Genomic DNA, 23,201 nt, shown 5'->3' with positions numbered 1-23,201 from the left:
CTCAAGAAAACCCATAAAAAGGTCCGCATATATGGGGGCAAAAATTGCCCCCATAGCTGTACCTTTACTTTGTAGATACCATTGATTTTGAAATTTGAAGACGTTATGTTCCAACATCAGTCTTAGTATATTAATAATAAAATCCATTTCTTCACCAGTAAATGTACCAGCTTGTACCATCCAGTACTGTACCGCCCTAATACCACCTTGGTGGGGAATGCTGGTATATAGGGATTGTACATAAAATATACTAGAGATGTCAATGACTATAAAAATAATTTGGTGTTTACTTGGAAACAACAAAAACAACAAAAGAAGGGTGTTTGTTTTGAGCCTAAAGGGACTACTATTATACTACTACTATTTTTTTCCCTGAGAAAAAATTTGCTGTTCTGCATGTTTGATATTGTCAGCGTTTGCTGAATAGGGGTCGATATTAGAACATTTGACGTTTTAAAAAGTCGATGTTCTAATATAGATCTATATATATATATATATATATATATATATATATATATATATATATATATATATAGATATATATAAAATCTTATTTAACCTATACATTTCACCATGGATGTGAGATACCTTCTCCCCACTTGTCTGTGTCCTTCAAGTTGCTGGTTTGCGAACCCCAATGGCCTTGAGTAAATTCATTTGCAACTATAATTACATTATAATGTCCAACATGCCTCAGGTGAGAATTAATGAGGGTGATAACAGGTGATTTTTGGAGGTACTCAAACCATAGAGATCAAAACTTATAGAGAACACACAGAGTTTTGTGGTTGTATAGTTTAATAGTGTGGGTAAAACTGCATTAGGGCCATTGACCAATTAAAACACATACTCAATAACAAAAGTAAAAGCTTTCAAGCCCACCTAAGTGTGTAAAAGTTTTTTTTTAAAAAGCTGTAATAAATTAGATTGATGGATAAACAGTGGTAACCTAGTCCACAGATAGACCGTTGATTGTAATAAATATCTAGATCTCAGTGCCTTTCTAAGTTTATCAAGTCAATATGTAAGCTAATTCCTCTAGTTGTTCTGCATGGGCCCAATAACTCTGCGTTTAACACTGGATGAAGCTCTTCATTCAGTAAAGCTTGATATACTAAGCACAACTGGCCCACAAATACCTGTAACTAATAGAGAAAGGACCAAGACTGGCTAACCTAGCACAATATGAACTACCACTAATCCCTGGAATTCTCTTTGTAAACTTACAATGAATTATTTCAAGTAGTAATGGATCTCTTTTACTACATAAACAAAACAACACATTGTATTCTATAATCAGACAAATGTATGCTGTAATTATTTTTTTAAGAAATTCTTTTATTTTTTTTATCAAAATTCCTAAGAATAACCAACCGCTTTAACTGATTTAACTTCAGCTTTCTGAACATGATCTAAACCTTAAATTATTGCAAACAGTAATACCCAAGTCCTTATACTCTGGCATTTTCAATAAGTCAGCGAGCCTTAATTTCACATTAAAATTAACATTGTTTGCCAAATATAGGACACCACATTTCTCCTAATTAACTATTAACTCATTCTGTTTTAGCCACAAAACAACCTGACTTAAATACTGATTAAAATTATCAGTATCATTAGATGTAGTGACTACATGTTCAATTTTTATATCAGCATAGCTGGCCAACCATGCAGATGAAATGTTCAGTATTAGTGAAAGAACTGTGTTAATTAATATTGGTCACAAGACCGAACCCTCTGGGCCACCTTTGGTTACTTGGGCCTATTCTGATGTGTATTTCTCTATTCTCACATTTTGTGACTTCCCATTCAGTCAGTTTGAAACCCAATGAATGACGTAAGGGTTTATTGTGTATTTGTGCAACTCCTGTACAATGACATTGTGATTAATACTGTCAAAAGCCTTGGAAAATCCAAATAAACTACAACAGCTGATAATTCAATGTCTAATGCTAAGGATACAGGCTGGTAAAAATTAACAGAATCGGTAAAGATCTAATGATTTTTTTTGTGGAACCATCTTGTGATGCAGAACTGTTAGCAAACACCTTTCAAAGCTCTTCCCAACTAATGACGTAAGACTAATTGGCCTATAGTTGGTCATTTTTTCTTCTGAGCCACCTTTATAAATAGGTATAACATCTACTAGTTTTCAATTTGCTGGGACATGACCAAATAGTAGCATTTTGTTGAAGAAGGATGTGATAGTTGCAGATATATATTTATTGCAGACAGCCCAAAGGTAACCTGGGAAGTTGTCTGGACCCAGAAAAGATCTCATAATGTTTAGACTAAAAGTGAGGTGTTGATGTTCTGCACTTATCATTATTCCCGATTCATATGTACTCTTTCACCTGTAATATTTCCTGTTAAGAAGTATATATTGAATACATTAGCCAGTTATTCTCATCCAGAGTAATTGGTCCAAATGTTTTTATCTTTCGCTTAGACTGATGAACCAGTGAATAAAGTTTGTTTGTAGACACCGAGAACAATAAATACTTGTCATATTTACATTTGGTAGCTCTTAATTATGCCTTCGGTCATCTGTTAATCAGGTTGTACACTCTTTAGCAGTACCACTCTTAGACTTTTTTCCATATGCTAAACGTTTTCTTTTTCTTCCTCAGTAATTTTGCGTGCGTTAAATTCTATCCTGTATTTTGTGTCTATATCCAGCAGTTACTACGCCATTTTCTGCACTATTTATTTATGTATTTCATTTTTAAGTAAAGAAATGTAGATAAACAGCTTTATTTAAAAAAAAATAATGAGGGGCAAAAAGGCGTCCCTAGCCAAGTAGTGCCTTAGGTGACCAAATAGTTCACCTATGCAAAAGGCTGTATGGTTATATATGATCATAATATAGCCCAAAAAGACATAATTGATATTATCCAATGTATAAGTTCTCCTAAGCAGCAGGGCCTATGATCCATAGTTACTCCAAAAAATAAAAACAAATCAGTCCACTCAGAGGTATGGGCCATAACCAGGGCAAATAGAATGCTCAAGCATGGCACCAAGAATACTGCATATATAGAGAGTCTGTTCTTTCAGTTTACAACATACTGCCCTGTCAGGACTTTGGACAGGCTGTACCCAGAGTACTGGACACAGCTCTGGAGGCCACACCCAAAGGGCAGAGGTATAAGACTGTTACAAGTGTACAGAATACACCACAAAGGTGACACAGATGGTGGGAGTACTGTGTAGAACCTGTAGGTATGATATGTGGTGCAGAAGTCTGATACTTATTTCTGAAGGTATAACACCAGGGAGCTGGTGAAGATATTGCAGAAATAACCTTGGGGATATAAATCAGACAAAGTTAGGTCAACATCCAAGATGAAAAGGCACTACTTCACCATGATTACATAGTATTGAGAAATACCTTAACACAACATATCAGATGATAAACATGTCTGCAACCTTCATGTTTAAAAGACTTTGGGACAAATAGTGAAACATATGGATGTGGAAGGCTGTCTGCATGCATACTCGCTACTCCGTAGAACAAGAAAGGCTTTCAATAAAGCATTAGTAAGATTTTGTAATGTAAAATAACTGTATCTGTCGTTTGCCTTTTAGTGAACATGCTGGATATTTTTATAAAGTAGTGTTGTTATTTTCGTTAATCTTCATATATCATGCTTTTTACAAGATGTGAATACACTTTTTCTTCTTAATTTTGCTTGAAACTCTATTTCATCTTTGTCAGCTGATAATAGTTTTTGTCTGAACAAATACACTTCTGTTTCCCTTCTGCTTAGTAGTTGATAGGAATGATTTCCATTACTTTGGCTCATGATGCCGGTTAATTTCAATGTCAGTGTACACCCTACTTCTTTCTGTACTGAAGACTTCTGTGGCAATAAAACAATAAAATCACCCTTTAGAAGTTAATTTCTTCTTCTTTAAGAGCCTTTTATTGTCCCATGTCCAGAGCCTATGTAGGAATGCTTGCATAGCCTCCATGGTGGTAAATAAGTATCTTCATGACTGCATGTAATTGCCTTTATGTAGGAGTCTCACTTCATTAGACCAGAGTAGTGTAATCAGCCATGGTTAATTGGCACTCTGCAGTCCTCTTTCTGGACCTTTCTGCTTCCATACTTCTCTGTCATATGGTAATGTGGGTATTTCTGCCGTCATTGTTAGATTTTTGGTAAATGCAAGTGGTAGGGCTGACTTTGGTAAATACAACTGGTTGGGTTAGAAGATTACGATATTATTGGTTGACCAATAGTGCATTGGAGGGCTGGAACACTTTACATCTGTTGTTATAAGAGAAAGTATTTTTTTTTTTACTTGGTGACTGCTGGTGCAGTTCTCCTTATTTCATTTAATTTCCGACAGTTTTTGACTTTAAGTATGGTACATGACTCATACCTCATAGTGAGTCAGATGGGGATGATGGTCAGGTTAAGTGCAAAAATGCAATGCTTCTTGATGCTGGTTCCCTCCTTTAGTGTCAAGTCAGTTTTGCAGTTGCTATTGTAGCATGTGTCAGTGGGTGTTAAGTTCTGTCCATGTGAAAGTTAAGTGAGAGTATATGCAGTGCTGAGTGCTGACAAGTAATCAGTTGACTAACATAATCACAGATAATAATGCAGCTTTAAGTTAGTGTCTGTCAGCAGCATGTAGGCATTGCAGTCTTACAGTTAGATACATTCTGTGCTTTTCCGAAGAGGCTAGTCCTGATTGGGTAGCACCGCAGCCCATAACTCTCAACCTCTTAGAGCAAAACAAAGCCATGAATAATGGGGGGACAATGGCCCAAAAATAGGGACAATTTTTAAATATTACTCTTACAAAATTAGAAAGTTGATAGAATAACAGGTTTTACATTAGCATGAATTTTCTGAAGGGTATGAAGTCTGAAACTCAAATATCTGTCATCATTTTCTGACGTCAGTCTTTGATAATTTGTTTGAAAAAACACAATTTTATTAAAGACAGACCAAAAATATGCAGCAAAAAATCTTGACATTCTGTTAAAACCTATGCAGTTGAAAGATATGCTGTGTCCCTAAGTGGTCTCCCAGCTGTTTGTAGTCCAGTATTCACTGTTCTTAACACAGTTAGAAAAGTGTGAGTAAATTACTCTAAAATGTGTCAATCTGTCCAGTTTTGGTGAACTTTAATAGTATCCTCCAATTATGAGGACTAGAACACTAAATGTTCTGTACTTTGAGGGATTATTATAACCAGATGAGCTATTGTCAGAGTTTGTATGTCATTTTCCACATCCTTCTGATATATCTTAAAAGTAAGGACTGTAGAAATAGCAGGACTACTGCGTTAATTGTGTAAAGTATGGGTTAGCATTTAGTTAGATAACAAACTAATTTGTTTAGGAATCTGAGGTACAAAATCCATGACCATATTACATCTTACTGGATGGGTATATACAGAGACATACAGAAATTGTTAAGATACTGGAAAGATATTTTTTGTTTTCTAACTGAAACAATTTGACATGGCTTTCAGGAGATTTTTTTCTACAGCTTGTTAGCTATCTTGGCAGAATGCTGTGAGAGATGGTTTATGCAGCTGTGCATATTAGATGTGTACAGAACATATTGTATTGCCTACAACAGCTAGAAGGTGTGCTAGGCACCTAGGACTTTCGAATATTTGCCTTTGTATTCTCTTTCAATTTGGATTAGCACAGATGTACTGAAGAAAGCAGATAAAATGATTTGCAAAAAGATTAGCGATAACCCAAGGAAGGCAAAGATCTCATTAGAAAATGAACAGTAAATGATGCTTTATATGAGTATACTGCTGTGTATTTAATTAAAGGTATTATTTTATCCTCAGCATTGTAATCTCTGTTTTAGCACTGGTTACTGTCCGAAGCAGCTGGCATTAAAATAATGAGAGAATGCATCTGTTTGAACAGAACGGTTTAGTTAATGTGGTAATAAACTTTGAACTGCATGCATTAAGTTAATACAGCAGATTTCAGGGAGACTTTGCCTGTATGATCCTTTTCTGGTGATGTGAGTGGAGTAACCGAAAGCTGCCTTCTGACTTTTTTTTATTTTTATTTCTTCCATTTTATTTATTTGACATTATTAACTGGTCTAAAGTACACTGATCTCAAATTAATATCTTCAGTTTCTTCTTGATAGTTTGCTGAAACAGAATTCCAAATAAGTTGAGAACATTTTGCATTGTACATTTACAAGCAATTATGTTATTACATATATAAAAATAAAATATGTATATTTAACATTATGCATGCAATGAACAAAGAGGTTTCTACATTCTAGACCTGGTTAGTTATTTTCCACAAGATACTTATAAAGAGACGTTTACTATCACAGAATAATACATCTCTAACATTTTTGCTGTACTATCCACTTACTGGGAGTGTATTTTATGTCAAATACAGTTCATGGTTCAGTATTTGGAACAGACTACTCTATACAGGGACGGTATTTATATCACTGACAGATTGTGGTGTGCAGTACATAAATGGATAAGATACTTGATGTTTACTCTGATAATGTTAACTTGCACATCAGTGTTAACATTCTTAAACATGGAACATAACAAGGATATATCATTTGTAAGGGATAATGCAAAACTGGAGTGGGAATACATATTTGAGGAGGTGGGGGCACAGCTCCAAAAGTATTTCATTTAGGATTTTTATCTTAATTTTAGGTTTGTTGGCAGTATTTACTATGTTTCACATGGCATTGCAGTATGCTAGAATATGTACTTGGCACCAGTAGGAAATGTATGTCATCCATGTCATAAAGCCAGACTTAGAAGTGTAAGACAGTTTGATATAGATATTTGCAAGTTGCAAGCAGTGTGGTGGGGGGCAGGGAAGTGGATGTGATGCTTTATTATACACAAACAAAAACAAGACCCCATTCTAACTTGTAAGGGTGTGTGTAATGTGTATTAGAAGGGCATTTGTATTACAAAAGGCTGTGGTTTAAGTCTGGGAAGAATAAGGAGTGCATGGCAGCTTTGGAGGGTTATTTAAATAATAAATAGAGACCAGTGCAGTGATGAGAACAGGATGATTGGCAGATGCATTATTATGTTGTCTCGAAAGAACAAGGATCAGAGCTGGAATATAGGGGGTATACTTGGTAGGAATAGATAGCTGTGTGGGACACGTTTTGCCTATCATCTTGGTGACACGACTTGATGAGTAATGTGCATATCCATCTAACAATATTTTTTCTGTCAAATAGCATGAGATCTGAATGCAGGGGGCACAAACTTAGATTCTTCTTCTTTTTCTTCTACTTCAGGTATCCTTTCAGTAGCTATTTTTTTTTTTATTTTGAACTCCCAAATTCAGTAGATGTGCATAGCACCAATCAAGATAAGCCTTCCCTATACCATCTGTGAGGAGGACATGCCTGATGCAGAGTCTCCATTTTTTTTTTGCTTGTATAATTTGTATCTCGTTCTAACATGTATTGTTGAAAAGTTTGTGTATTCAGTCCCTTAACTACATATGCCATCCTAGTTCTTCTATAGCAATCAGTCACAAGCCATGGACCAGAGAGTGGCTTGAAATGGTGACACACGCACCAGAGTTATAGTCCATCTACACATAGATGTTAATGGGAGAGGTCTGAGGCCTACCCACTGTGCTTAAGTGTGGCATGGCTAGAGGTCTTTTTAATTATCCAAAATAGGAAGTAGAAAGTAGTAAGAAAATGGGGAACAGAAGCCATTTTTTTTTGCTTGTATAATTTGTATCTCTTTCTAACATGTATTGTTGAAAAGTTTGTGTATTCAGTCCCATAACTACATATGCCATCCTAGTTCTTCTATAGCAATCAGTCACAAGCCATGGACCAGAGAGTGGCTTGAAATGGTGACACACGTACCAGAGTTATAGTCCATCTACACATAGATGTTACTGAGAGAGGTCTGATGCCTACCCACTGTACTTAAGTGTGCCATGGCTAGAGGTCTTTTTAATGATCCAAAATAGGAAGTAGAAAGTAGTAAGAAAATGGGGAATAGAAGCCCAGGCAAAGCCCAAAATCAGTGTTTTCTTCCAAGTCTGCCATATCCCTAAAGATAATGAGATCCTTTACCATTCTATGTAGTGTTTCATCCTTTAGCAAACAACTAATCCTATGATCATTGTACCATGACAGGACACGTACATCACTGGCACCTGTTCTTGGTGTAAGATCTGGGAGGCAGGCATCATCCCTTTACATGTACTGGTGTATGCAGTAGTTCCACAACCATCTCATTAAGGTCAACCCTCATGTCCTTGGGACATATTACTGAGATCAAACATGGGAATGTAGACCTATCCCTTTCCATCACCAAGGGCAAAACAAGCTTCTTTGTGAGTATTGGGCAGGGATGCTCCATCTGTCTTTTGCCCAATCAGCTTTGAAGCACTCTCACTTCAGTGCTGGCATTGTGAAGTCTCTTTAATAGTTGATTGGAGATGACCAAATAAGTTAAGGAGAAAACTATCAAACAATATATACATTGGTACCTCCTCCTGTCCTGTATTACATAATGGAGCTAGATACCTTCCACCCAACTATGAAAGTGACACACAATTTAAATGTCCTTGTAACAGAGTCATCTACCCCTTTGATAATCATCCCATAGAGGTCCTACTCAAGCTTTTCTTTGTGACTGAATCAAGTGGAACTGAGATTCTTGTTTCTTAAGCAGAGATTATAAATCTTCTTTTCAGTTACTGGCATAATGATGACCCACTCCTTTGGTAAATCTTTATACTTAATGAGGACAACCATGGACTGTTTTTTCCCTTCTCCATAAATGACATTAATTTCTAAATGGGCAAGAAGAAGAAGCCTTGCATGATCTCTGCACTAGAGTCAGTAAAAAATAAACTTTTGTTAGACAACATGGAGGTAATTCTATATTGGTCCTTCTGTTCCCCTTCTCCTAGGATGGCAGATAGCTTGAATAGGCACCTTGAATCATCCATCCATTTCCTGGGCACCTTGAGGACTGATTCCTATGTGATTTTTCTTGGCTGGAACAGGACCTACTATCTGGCTTGCATTGAAAGGAATGAGTAGAAAGCTTTGTCTTTCTGCATAAGTTACAAATGATCCCGGTAAGTCTGCCTTTAACAAAACTCTCTGACTGTGCTATCTCAGAGGTTAGGAAATCATGGGAAGAAACTCTGCAGCAATAGCAGGGGAGTTTCTTGTGGTTTGTTGCAGCACCAATGCCACAAATGCTATAGGGAGGTCTGCAGCCTCAGACTGTTCCCTGCAAAGGATAGACTGCTTATGGCCTTCCACCTTTATATGAATAGCTCAGACAGGTCATTCTGCATTATCCTGTTCAGACTGAAGTCGTCTTTGGAGATTCTTTGCAAGAAAAATCCCAAGAAGAGGGGAAAAGCCTTGTGACCTGTAAAGGGTATGTGCAGTCCTCATCTGAGAAAATGTTCCTCTATTAGACTAGTGCAAGTACCTGGGATAATGAGACCTCCAAACAGGCAAATGTGTCGTGCCAAGTGTCAGGCAATAGTCTTCTTCTTTAGGAGCCCTTACAGCATCACTCAGCAGTTCTGAATACAAACCAAAACTGCATATGGGATGCTGGTCTTTTAGGCCTGTTCCAGCCTGGACTATCATTACTCAAAAAGGTTAGTTCATGGATGTCACTGAAACAACTGTGTCCTATAGCTGTTAGATACATCTCTGACAAGGCCTAGTCTAGTTGTGCACACAGTCTCAGGTGAGATGCTGGCTTAATCCAGCCCTTCCTTCTGAAAAATAAACACACAGCATCATGATGACACAATGTGGAGGGCACAGCACAGGTCATTACCATTGTCCTAATTCCAGAATGTCAAAACAAGTGGGGAAAAATAAAAAAAACACATTTACAAAACAAATGTTCTGAAGTAGGTTATTTTAATGAATAAATTTAGGCATGCAACGTTTTTCTTTAAATATTAGTGTCATCCAAATGCCTGTTCCGTGACTTTGATTTTTGCTGCTGGAACCTCATATCTGTGCCTGGTAAGAATTTGAACACAAAATAACATGCCCAAAGTACATGTGCTATTATAAGGAGAACAACAGACAATTATATAAAAATAATAACTAAAAATATTTGTTTCAAAAGAAACATATTTTATTTAACACCAGTGAATAATTTAAACCATTTACAGTTTTCCATTTTATGTTATGCATTCATTCATCAATGAATGACAATTCAACTTCAGTAAATAATATAACACAAAAAATTAGATACAGGAAACAAAATAAATCATGCATACCCAATTCCCCAACTCTCACAAAACAACATATCATTATGTATGTCCGGGTTTACACAGAAAAAAATGAATGACAAATTTGCAAAACATACTTGCAAACCTGGTTGACGAGAGAGGTGTACAAGCTACTGAAAGCAAGGAATGCAGCCTTCAGGTCTTGAGACAGAAGCCCTCAAAACAGCCAGAGCAAATCTAAACAAGGAAATGAGGGAAGTAAAATTTGCCTATGGCAGAAAGATCCAGAGCTACTTCTCTGACCAAAAGACCCCAGACACCTATGGCAGAGTATCCAGTCCATAACTGACTAGAGACCCCTATCTTCACAATGTGAGGACAATGAGGAATTCCTAAATAAGATGAATGTCTACATCAGCAGATTCAAGGAAGGGAGCAGAACAGCAGTGAATAAAATGACCATCATCCATAACGAGAAGATGCTCACCCTCAACTCATGTCCAGGGGACACTGCTCAGAATTAACCTGAGAAAGCAGCTAGGCCTGACAACATCCTAGGGCATGTGCTTAGGGACTGCGCAGTCCAACTAACAAATGTCCTCATGGATATCTTCAATAACTCTGAGTTAGCAAATAGTTCCAAAATGCTTCATGGACACGACAATCATTCCATTACCAAAGAAGTCTCCACCCTCTTGCCTAAATGACTACCACCCTGTATCCCTCACCTCCACAGTGATGAAGTGCTTTGAAAGGCTGGTCAAGGATGCCATAACATCTGGGCTACCTGCTGATCTTGCTCCTCTGCAGTTTGCGTACTGAGCAAACTCCTCTACAGCAGATGCCATCTCTCTAGTACTCCATGTATCGTTGGAACATCTTGAGAATAAAAACACCTATGCAAGAGTACTATTCATCAACTTCAGCTCTGCTTTTAACATGGTCATCCCTCTTCATCTGATAATGAAGCTACTCCAACTAGGCGTCAACACTTCACTTTGTAACTGGATACTTGACACTGGAGTCCCACAAGGATGTGCACTAAGTCCCTTGCTGTTCACCCTGTTAACACACGATTGCACAGCCAGGTAAAGTACAAACCACATCATCAAGTTTTCTAATGATACAATGGTGGTGGGCCTCATCAGTAACTAGGATATGAAACAGGGTATAGAGATGAGGTGGAGGCATGAACAAGACAAAAGAGATAATTGTGGACTACAGGAAAAATCACAATGCATATTGTCCTCTCACCATCAATGGGTTAACAGTAGAAAGAGTGACACGCATGAAGTTTCTGGGAGTGCACATTGATGAGGACTTGTCTTGGAACACAAACACAAATGCCATAGTCAAGAAAGCACACCAGAGATTGCACTTTTTGAAAAGGCTGAGGAGAGTGAATCTCCCATTGATGGTTCTCACTACCTTCTACAGAGGTACTATAGAAAGCATCCCGATGAACAACCTCATAGTATGGTATGGAAGCTGCTCTACCTCTGAGTGCAAATCCCTCCAGAGAGTGGTGAAGACAGCTGAACCTTACCACCTATCTACGACTTGTACTTATCCAGATGTTTCAGCAGGGCCAGAGGAGTAATTAAAGACTGCACTCACCCTGCTCACAGACTGTTCCTGCATCTATCATCCAGAAAGCACTTCTGAAGCACACATTAGAGAACTACAAGATTCAGTAACAGCTTTCTCTCTAATGTCATCAGGCTGCTGAACTCCAGTAACAGCTATACTCCATGATGGCCATCTGGGTCAATGAAAACTGTAGTAGCTTGTCTTATACTGTGCATTAACCTGGTTACCAGTCTCATCTAATACTTAGTGCAATATTCACCATGACTGTTAACTTATAGGCCATCTAGGGCAGTAGCAATGCAGTAAAACATCTCATCTTTCAGTGCAGTACATGTTACGAATTTGTAAATTAACCATAGTGCAATGCTCTAAGATCTATAGTGCAATACTCTAATGTTCACAGCGCAGTACTCAAATGCCTATTTCTGTGCAGGGATGAATGCAATGTCTTAACCAAGTACCTGTGCAATACTAAAGTCTCATGCAAGTAAGTGTTCACTGTGAAAAGTGTTAAAATGTGTTTCTAATTATGTGCAGTATTAGTCTGTCTACTTGCATGTCTGAGATGTAATAGCTAGGTGTTGTATGTGTAAATGTCTGTGAAAATAGTCTGTATGTTGTCTGCACATTGAGTCAGGAGGCATTGAATTTCATTCAGTTTTTGCACTTGTATGACTTCTGAATGACAATAAAGTTTACTTTGACTTTACAGTTCCTCAAACTACATTTTTCATATAGGTATTTACCATATGAATATGTCTGTGCAGAGACCTTATGTATATCCCTGTTCATTAACTTAATGGTTTTGTGGCTGCCATTAAAACTTATGTTAGAATAGGAGTGATCTAAGACAGAAAAGCTTCTAGCCCCAGATTATGTCACAAAATAAATCACATTACAGCCAAGTAGCAGTAAGGAGTAGGGCTTTGGCTATGACAGTAATTTTTTCTGAAAGTCCCGATTCCACATCAAAGAACAAATGTCTCAAAAAAGGTGGAAACAGAATTAGATGTTACAGCCCATTTTGTCACTTTTCATGTGATCTGTATAAACTGCCAGACTCATGGCTTACATAGTGGACAGTAGTGATGCCAGATCACTTATCCACCTTTCTGCTTAGAACTCAGAATTGGCAAGGTACCCAAAAAGGATATGTAATGATATCTAGGTTTGTTATGCTGTAACATTTTCTAATTGGTAACCACAGTACTACACAATATTGTTTTTATTTTTTGAGAATAATATTGCAGCTCCTTAGAGAATCTCTGGTGGCAAGTTAACTTATTGCCCATTACTTCTAGGAATTAGAATGTAATACCTACCAATGTTCAAGCTGTGACTTCAGCTTATTTCTTACGTGGCTCTTCTGCAGTATGTCTATGTAAAGTAAAGAAGGGTATCCTGTACTGTAGTGAAACAGCTAAAGAGGGGTATCCTGTACTATAGTGAACCAGCTAAAGAAGGGTATCCTGTACTGTAGCGAACCAGCTAAAGAGGGGTATCCTGTACTATAGCAAAACAGCTAAAGAGGGGTATCCTGTACTATAGCGAACCAGCTAAAGATGGGTATCCTGTACTATAGCGAACCAGCTAATCCATATTACAGAAATATAACAGTGTGATCCTGCATGGAAAGGACGACTGATGACACAGATCAATGAGTTTGTCCAGAACATTTGTATCACTTTACTTATTCAACACCCTCCTTAATAGAAAGTGGTCTCTGTACTTCATATTTCTGTAGATTAGTGTATGTCTGATGCCTCAGTATGGTAGTTGTTGTTCTCTGAAACTGTAGTTTCTTCATTATTACTGGTGATAGGCTGGGATGTAATTCCCATCACATCAGCTTTTCCTCCACTCCGCAGAAGATTGATTTAAGTCCTTTTACCTTTCCTTTTGTTTCTTGTACAAAGTATTTGAGAAGAAACAGCTATAATTGGCTACATGACAATGACTTCACAAGTTGTACCTTTTAATCTGTGCTCCCTAGAAAGGTAGATGTATATCGGGGGGTATGTATCAGCTTATTTGTTCAATATGTCATTATTGTCATTTTTATATTTTTATTTCATTCATTGTAGCTATTTTTTCTGTTTTTCTTTTTTCAGAAAAAAACAAGCATGTTGTCATTTTACTCAATTTATGAATCATAAAGGATACATCACCAGTTCCTTTTGCTCATAAATGGGGCTTTTAAACCTAAAATTCTGTGTCTGTTTGGAAGTGTGCAACTGCTTTAATCATTCTACATCTAGCTGTAAAATAGTTTCTAGGCAGTGACCATAACTATGTGCCGGAGTTGCTGTTTCTTTTCTCTGTGTGCCTTTCTGTCAAGGTGACTGTTTAAACTGTGATTCATTATCATGATGTGTGTTTCAGACCTGGCCTGGCTTGGAGTCTTTCTGAACTGATTGGTTTATTTTTTAAAATGTTTTTGTCTTTAAGCATTAATAAAAGCAATTTATGGCTTTGCCCTGGTTCAGAGTACAGACATGTCCTAAGTGAGTAATATATTTTTTTAAGATTTAGAGCTGTTTGCTCTTTATTGCTAACGGAAGAGATGTTTAATAAACTAAGCACTCTTTTTCACAGTGGGCTTATTGCAGCATTGGGGAAAAAGCCATTAATCACTTCCAAAGATTCTCTACTTTCCTAGTAACTTAATACCGATCCTTACACACATATGCCCACCAACCATGATTTTAAAATGTAATCCTTATTAAGAGAAAATGAGGCAGGTTTCAATCCAGTTTCATTAATTCAATCAGCTTCATATTATCTGGTGGTTAGATAAAATTATAAAAACTTACAGGCAACAATTAAACCAAACAGGAAGTAGGATGACCAAAGGCTTTCTGATATGCAGCATCGTAATGTTGTAAGGAATAAAGAATTATATATGTCTATGCTGGCATGCTTTTTTACTTATGAATTAAAAATTATTTGTAATATATGCAGCTTCTGTCTGAGAAGTGTTATGATAGAAAAGAGTCTAAAATAATCATTTGTACTGATAAGAAGTATGTTACTGAAATGTTTGGTGATACTGTAATCAAAGAGTATGCAATACCTTGCTGGTCTCATACCAAGGAATTTGCATTATAATTTGTCACATTTAAGCAGGTATATTATATTGGGCATCGGCCTGAAAATGTTTTTAACCAATATCAGTTGTTCTGGTAAAGGGTGCATTGCTGTAACATATTAGAAGAATAAAACTAGAGCATTTCTGTAGCAAGTAGCAAATATAGAATTAATGATACCTGGCACTTTAACAAATCAACCTAGTCTCCCTTTGTCATGTGACTTGGCCTGCAGTCAGCTGATATCGGTTCAGATAGGTGATATATAAAGGAATCACTCCACATTCTTCCTGTTAACTTTCCTGTTACTGCTATGCTGGATTAATCCAACCATAGTAACAGTTCCATGGTACTTTCTTCATGTTTTCGTTTTTCATATGTTTTGACAGGAAACATTGTTAATCTGTATTGGTTTAATAGACATAATATAATTAAATCTGATTGTGGTAAAGCTCACTGAAAGCCATTAAGTCTATGCTTCATTAGTGTTGCTAAAGGCTCAATAATTCTTCCACGAAAAGTAGACAACAACCCACTAATTATTGTCAAAAACAATTTTGAAAATTGAGGGGAAACAGCACCATACTCCAGGAAGCTTTCTCCGGGAAAGTGAGGCTACACCATAGCAAAGAGCAGAGAAAGAAGAAAAAAAAAGTTTCATTCACTAGCCAGCAGATTCACTCATTCCATAGGTGTGGCTTCTTTGGCAGACTTACAGTAGCTAAGAATACTCTGTCTTGGCTGCCCTGATGAAGACCTGGGTCTTTACCAGGACATGGCAGTGAATAGCTGTTGAAAGCTTCCTTTATTCTAAAGCTACTCATCAGATCCAGCAGTGGCTTAAGTAAAGACCATGATTTGGGACACAGCAATATTTGCAACATCAGATGTAATTCTATAAGAGGTCAGCTGAGATCGGCATATCACCTGGCATGTTGTTTTTACTAGCTGATTAAAGCAGAATGCACATCTTCCAGAAATGAAAAATAGACACAATTCAGTTTTATTTCCATGCAGTTTTTGCAGCACAGATTAATAGCTCTAGGACACTGAAGAACGTTCTGATAAATTTATTTTTTTCTCTTTCCTAAGTCATTGCCCAGTTCGTCACTCTGTTAGTCTTCTACCCTACCCCTCTCCTCCTATTTTGTTTCTGTCCTTCCTATCCTTTTCTTTACTGTCTCACCATAAATATTGCATACAGTTTATAAGGGATGACATGAGGTTGCTTATTGTTGTCTTTTTGTCATATCTTTATACTCTGTATGTGTGTGATTATTATTCCAAAGGTTTCACACATTATTTTATTAGCAAAGTTTTCATATGTTGTTTGTGTGTTCATTTCTTTTTGTACACATTCCAGGCTGGATTGAAAATGGCCCATGAGGGTTAACTTTTCACACTGGGCAAAAAATTTAAAGGAAGAAATTAAATAAATACAAATGTCTGGAAGACAATTTATTGTACTGATGTAATTTCCTGCTGAAGCAAGAATCTGTACACCTTTACAAAATATAACATCAGTTTTAAACAGTTAGTAACAGTTAATCACTTTATCTGAGGGGAATTTTTAGAGAAAAGCTATACAGATCTAGGCAGAATAGGGAAGCTCCACGCAAACAATAAACTTAAATATATCAGGACTGAATTTTAGAACCTGAAACACACCCATTTTTTGTTATTTTTTTATAACAGATTGATGGATTTTTCAAAATGGATTCCTATAGCATACGTTTTTTCCCCTTTGCAGATCTGTTCTACTGTTATTACTGCAGTACTGTAACACTACCAGTGCCAATAGTCCTCCACCTCTTCCTGCTTCTACTACTACTGCTACTATTTATAATAATAATAAAATAATTTTGGATGTTAACTGAATCAGTTCAATACATGGAGAAAGGGACAGGTTGTTGTTAATAATTATACTGCATCAATGTCAAGTTCATTTGCCTTGACCTGTATATTTTTGTACTACCAATATACATAGGATGTCTGATGTTGTGGTCAATTCATGCCATTCTGTCAGTAGGCTACACTGCATTTTCTTAGTAACTCATAGAAACAAAACTGTGAATGCTCTTGATTATCATTGTCAGCTTTTTGTTGTTTGGCCTAGGTCATGACCCACAAGGGAATTTGGGATGATAGAACCCACACTGTAAAAGTAGCCAACTCCAAATCCAGCTCCAGACAAGTGAGAAGTGGAGTACCTCAGGGTTCAGTCCTGGGACCGCTATTGTTTGGCATCTACTTCTCTGAAGTACAGGCCAACACTAAGGGACTCTGGCTAACAAAGTTTGCAGATGACTGCAAACTGGGAGCCATTATTGAATCCCCAAATGATGTGGATACTCTACAAAAGGGCCTTACAGAAACAGATGCTTGGTGCCAGAGCCATGGGCTCAAGCTCAATGCCAAGAAATGTATAGTTATCCCCTTTGGGAAAAAACACATATCCATGAATTACCATATAGGTGGCAGTACACTAAACACCGAAAGTTTGATAAGAGACTTAAGGGCACAGGTGGACAGTGGTCTCACCTTCGATAACCACATCACCACAACAGTCAGGAAATCCTTCTATGTGGCACACTTCATCACTAAGGGCTTTTCATCCAGAAAAAAGGAGGTCATTGTCCCACTGTACTCATCCCTCATTAGATCCATTATAGAATACAACGCCACTTTTGGTATGTACCTCTCAAGACATCTGCAACAACTGGAAAGGCCACAGAAATACCTCATTAAAAGAATCACAGGCCTAAAGCAGATGCCCTACACTGACCGCCTTAAAACACTCCAGCTATACTCTGTCACATATCGTCTACTCAGAGGCAATCTCTGCTTAACATACAAGGCCATGTCAAACCCAGAGCTGTTGGACATGCTACACTTAAAGAAATCCCAATCCCTCAGAGCAACACACTCCAGGGATCTAAACCTTGTCATCACAATAAACAAAACATGCTGGAGGGATAGGTTCCTTACCCACAGACTCCCCAGACTCTGGAATAGATTGCCCATTCATGTCATGTCAAGCAGAGTGCCTCTTTGGCCCTCTCCAAAAGGAACTTTGACGATTGGATGGGAGAAAGGAAATTCATTCCGGGGATCACGTCAGTCACCCTGCTAGACAGGGGTCCAGGGAAGTAAATAGTGTGGGAAGAAATAGCCAGGGAATTGTTATGGCTAGGCTTGTAAAGGCCCTAGGGCTGATAGCCTAGTACCAACCTATGAACCTATGAACCTATGAGTCTCTCTCCCAGTTAAAAAAAAACAAAACTTACAAACCAAGCTAGACAACTAAATATTGTATCTTTGGTAAGATATGCACTGATTGAATACCTTTTGCTACTCTTTCTATTTAAATGATTACTGCAGATCATAGTTTCACAGATGAAAAGACCTTTGTCCCCCCATATATCAAACAAAACAAACAAAAAAAAAAAACGGGCATGTACCCACACAAACACAGACACCAACATGCTTTGCTTTTGGCCAGCTTATTCTTTAACAGTTGATTTACAGTGAAGTATGTAAGTTTATAATGTAGTGAGTTGTGTTCACCCTGTGCCACAGAAATTATAGCTAATGTCAAGATTTTAAGTATGCAAAACTTACAGGGTTGCATTGGTCTGCCATGTAGTATTTTAAGCATCCCACTGATGTGGCTGGCCTTAGCATTTGAGAAAGCTATTATAGAGGTTAGAATGAGTGTAGTGTGTTTTCCTTTTATAATAAAAAATAAAAAGCTTTCATTGTGTATTATATAAAGTTAAAGTAGCTTGAGTCTATGTTCTGTGACTCCTGTAGCATCTAGATTTCTGAGTAAATCCAAAATGTCTATTTCTTGGGCGAATGCTTTCCCTGCCATGTACAACTGATGGAGATAAATTGTGACATAATGAAATACTAATTAATCTGACTATTCAGAAAATCATATTATTTTATGTTGCATTTGTCAATCTGAATTTTTTAAGAGTTTAAATCTAAACTGAAAGTTTATAGTCTTAGGCATTTATTCCAGCAGAGTTTTTCGACCAGTGACAGTTTTGTGCCTAGATGTCTGGAGGCCAGCTATAAATTATTGTCTTTTGCTCAAAGAGCACACCAGATGATTTTAACTGCTGCCCACAGCTGGGTAGTTCTCTTTTGTTTTGTAATGCAGCATAACATAATGCTTTACCTTTAAGATTCTGCATTCTTCTCCCACACCTGGCACCAGGGAATTTCCACAAATATTATTAAAAGACACATTTTAAATGTGATAGGTTGTCTTACGTGTTGGAGTTTGCATGGTTATAAGGTTGGTTGTTTATTTGTGGAATGGCATCATGTGATTTAATTATGTCCATTTACAGTAAATATGAATGGTAAATAGAATTTAGATTAGTTCTGACGAAGTCCACATATTGATGAAAGCACTGAATTGTTTTACTGTGTTGTATCTTTGTTTTGGAATGTTTTAATTAAATTGGATTTGAAGTACATTTACTTGGTTGCCTTTTCAGTATTCTTGATTTTTAACTGCCTAAGTAGAATTTTTGGATTACTTGTTCTCAGTTGGATTCTCCAAGATGTCTTTTGACAACTCGTTTGATGTTGGAACACCAGCTGTGCAAACACTAGGAGCTCTAACATTTTTAGTGCAACAATTAACACATTTGACTTGCATCTTCAAGGACCTCACCGATAAGTTGGTAAAGACGTTGATGGCTGAGCAAGTGACGTCTGGTCACCTTGAGAATCTACAGGAAGGAAATGTAACTGGTAGACATATGGGATTTAGTAGTCAAGTAAATAATGTTAATGATACTGAACAACTGAAAACAACTTTGAATAGCGGAGTCAAACGCAGTACATGGTTACACCATTTCTACCACTTTTATCACTGCTGCAAGGTAATTTAGTACAACAGATCTATAGTTTGGTGAACAAGCTATTTAAATTTACGCATTTATAGTTGGATTTGTATTTCCAGCATACAGATAAAAGACAAGGTCACAAATGGTACTGTGCCTGTTTCCACAATTTACAAGGAAATTACAGAATTATTTGATACTACGGGTTGCAAAGGAGTGGAAATAACCAATGCATGGATATGAAAAGTTGATGTCACAGAGGCAAGTAACTCTGAAGACAGACTCTGTCACCAATGATTTCTTGTTTTTAAATATTAAGGATCACTACAAAAAGTTTTTTTAAGAAAGTTGAACAACATATTAAAATTGTAAGGGACCATAAGGAGGAAAAATGTACAGAGATAATTTGAAATATTAAAACAATGCAGCTTATCCTGCACTGATAGTACAACTCAAAAAATTAACAGTCATATTTCTTCAGAGTCTGACAATGATGTGGTTACAGTGTATTCATATAATAATATGGCCTCTGGAAGTCATGATATTAATGATGAAAGTGATTGTTAAATACACTTCTGTCAAGAAGATCCGAAAGGCTGGCCAGTTGGGAGATGAGATATTCTCCAATGCCATCTTAACAAACATCATGAATGATGAGTGGAAGAGGAAGAGGCAGGAGCTGTAAGTAATTAATCCTGATTTTAATTGTACAGGGGTCACAACTTTGTCAACAGCAATTTTCAATGATGGAAATGTTTCTTTTACCTTTAATGACACTGGTTTTACATTTATTTCTCAAAATCATTTTCCTGTGAGTTAACCAAGGAGTAAAACCAGGAGTGAAGGTAGGAATGTTATCATTACTAGAACAGGTCTTACTATATAAAATTACCAATAGTGGTTACAAATACTTTCTTTTCAGTTATTTGAACATAGTTATAATTTTCTTCCCGCCAAGACATTGAATGTTACAAAGCTGATTATTGATTTAAAACTATAGACAAGAAAATACAATTTTGATTTAATGCACAGTGATAGAAAATGTCAGGTTATGTAATTCCTAGACTCATACAAGTGTATATTTAATCCACCACTGCACCTAGGATTGTCACTGTTTGAGAAGTTGTGCAATGTGGCTTTCCAAATGTAGAGTTAGGAATAGAAGTCTTTTTGTAATCTGTCTAAAGAAGAGAATGAATTGTTGAACACCTTGGCGTAGAAAAAGACATTACAAATTATGAAACTGGACAAAAAGTGAGGGAATATCATAATGTAAAGTGTGGATTACTGCCAGTAAATGTTGTTGATGGATGGCATCATATGTATGTTTACATTAGAAAAGAAATTAATATAGCATATTCCAAACAATGTATATTTGAATAATTTGTTGGAACAAATTAATCAAATATACATCAAGTCTGGGTAACGTTTTTATTGTATTGTCAGCAGATAACTTAGAACTACAAAAAGAAATTGTTGCTTTTTTTAAGCAAAACAGCTACTGTTCTGCATTTTGCTATGAACCATGATATGCTTAAGATAACTTTTTGGATGTTATAGTAAGCAAAAATGTGGTGAATACAGGTTTAAGTCCCATACATGTAGAACATTGAACTTTAGTAGCATGTATTTACATCACATTTCCTTCACAAAAAGAAGTTTGAGGAAGGGGCAGATAGTGAAGGTGTTGAGCTTAATATCAATTGATGAAGAATCGAGTAGGGAGATGTTAAATTTGTGAACAAAGGTTCCCAAAAAGGGGCTATCCAAACCATCCTATAAGAAGCATTGTAAAGGAGGTTACTGATTATAGAAAAATAAGTTTCAGCCAATTTTAAAATGACCAATATTAAAATATTTTGAGGGCAGTTATGCTATCACCCACAAGATAAAAAGATGTGTAGATGGGTTGAAATCTGTGACATTTAGATATGGACAGGATGCTCTGCAGATTGAGGATGTATTCAGGAAGAATTTGGATGTTTTATTTATTGAAGAGGTGAGGACTAAGTCAGGATGTGTCCCAACCTTTTCATACAGTAGAAGTTTAATTTTAAACAAGTAATCAAAAGGAGTCCTCTTGAGAACAGCAACAGTAATAAAGATTTACATATGACAATATGTTGGAATTCTGAAGCTTGCAAGTACATTGATAATTCCACATTTGCTAATATAAAACAGTAAGTGAGAAGGACACTGAAAAAACAATCAGTAAAAAAAAATGAAAACTCCAGCAAAGCTAGAACTTCCACTGAATGACCTCTGAAACTCTTGTGTCAGAGGCACATGGGATATATGCAAATGACCCTTATGAACATCAGGTGTTTCAACTAATTGGCAATTCTGAATGCCCATGACTTGTTTCATTGTTTTAATGGACAATTTCAGGCCAATAAAGCCAAACCCCACTAGCTGTGGATATGAATATTTCGGCCTTGTTATGACCTCGTCAGCACAGCACAAGCAGAGTGTTTGAGTAAGCATAAGAAACAAAGGGCTGTCATACCCAGCTGATGTCCATTATCATTAAGGTGACTGCAAAAATATCCCAAACAACAAACTAAAACAATAAATGAGAAGGTCACTGAAAAATCAATCAGTAAAACAAAATGAAAACTCCAGCAAAGCTAGAATTACCACTGACTGACCTCCCAAACCTCTTGTGTCAGAGGCACATGGGATATATGCAAATGAATCTTATGAACATCAGGTGTTTCAGCTAATTGGCAATTCTGAATGCCCATGACTTGTTTCATCGTTTTAATGGACAATTTCAGGCCAATAAAGCCAAACCCCACTAGCTGTGGATATGCATATTTCGGCCTTTGCTAATATAGACATTTGCTAATACAGGAATCTACCTCAATCTGTCACAAACTGTCAAGAATGCCAAAGAAGCTGAAAAGTAAGGTGTACAAATCAGTGATACAAACCAGTGCTTCTGTATGGGATAGAAACCTGGGCAGTGAAGGCAGAGTAACTGAGAAAGCTTGAGGTGATGGAAATAAAGTGGCTGAGATGGATAGCAGGATACACACTGTGGGGCAGATGAGGAGGATGTCACAGCTGAAGCCAAACTAGCCCAATTTTCAGAGAAGTTCAAGGAGAACATATTATGATGGTCCAGTAACATGTACAAGTGAGGAGAAAACAATTATTAACCCATCCAAAAGCAAGGTAAAACAGCTCCAGGGCAACAGCTTGTCTCAAATACAAATTTCAGACACGTACAGATTTTGTATCTGATGAAGTCTGCAAAGGCAGACGAAAGCCCTTATATTACGATTTTTTAACATTTACATTTAATAAAAATTTGGATTTGAGACAACTGTTGCCATGGAGCTGCTTTCCCTTGCATTTGGATGCTTTGGTTTGTTCCAGAGTTTTCTTAGTCTGCAAGACAATTATTAAAGCAGATTTAGGTGAGACAGGAAC

The 23,201-nt window shown here is 36.9% G+C and overlaps 1 protein-coding gene across 6 annotated transcripts in view; it reads left to right on the top strand.

Annotated features, from left to right (window-relative positions):
- The window catches only part of ARHGEF10L (Rho guanine nucleotide exchange factor 10 like), a 3,087,848-nt gene that overhangs the window by 1,778,108 nt on the left and 1,286,539 nt on the right, over positions 1–23,201 (top strand). The window lies entirely within an intron of this gene.

The sequence above is a fragment of the Protopterus annectens genome, chromosome 2.part0 (genome assembly GCF_019279795.1).
Source record: "Protopterus annectens isolate FY-2018-M chromosome 2.part0, PAN1.0, whole genome shotgun sequence".
NCBI lineage: Eukaryota > Metazoa > Chordata > Ceratodontiformes > Protopteridae > Protopterus > Protopterus annectens.
Note: the sequence above shows the minus strand (reverse complement) of the source record. Positions and strands in the feature narration are given on the sequence as shown.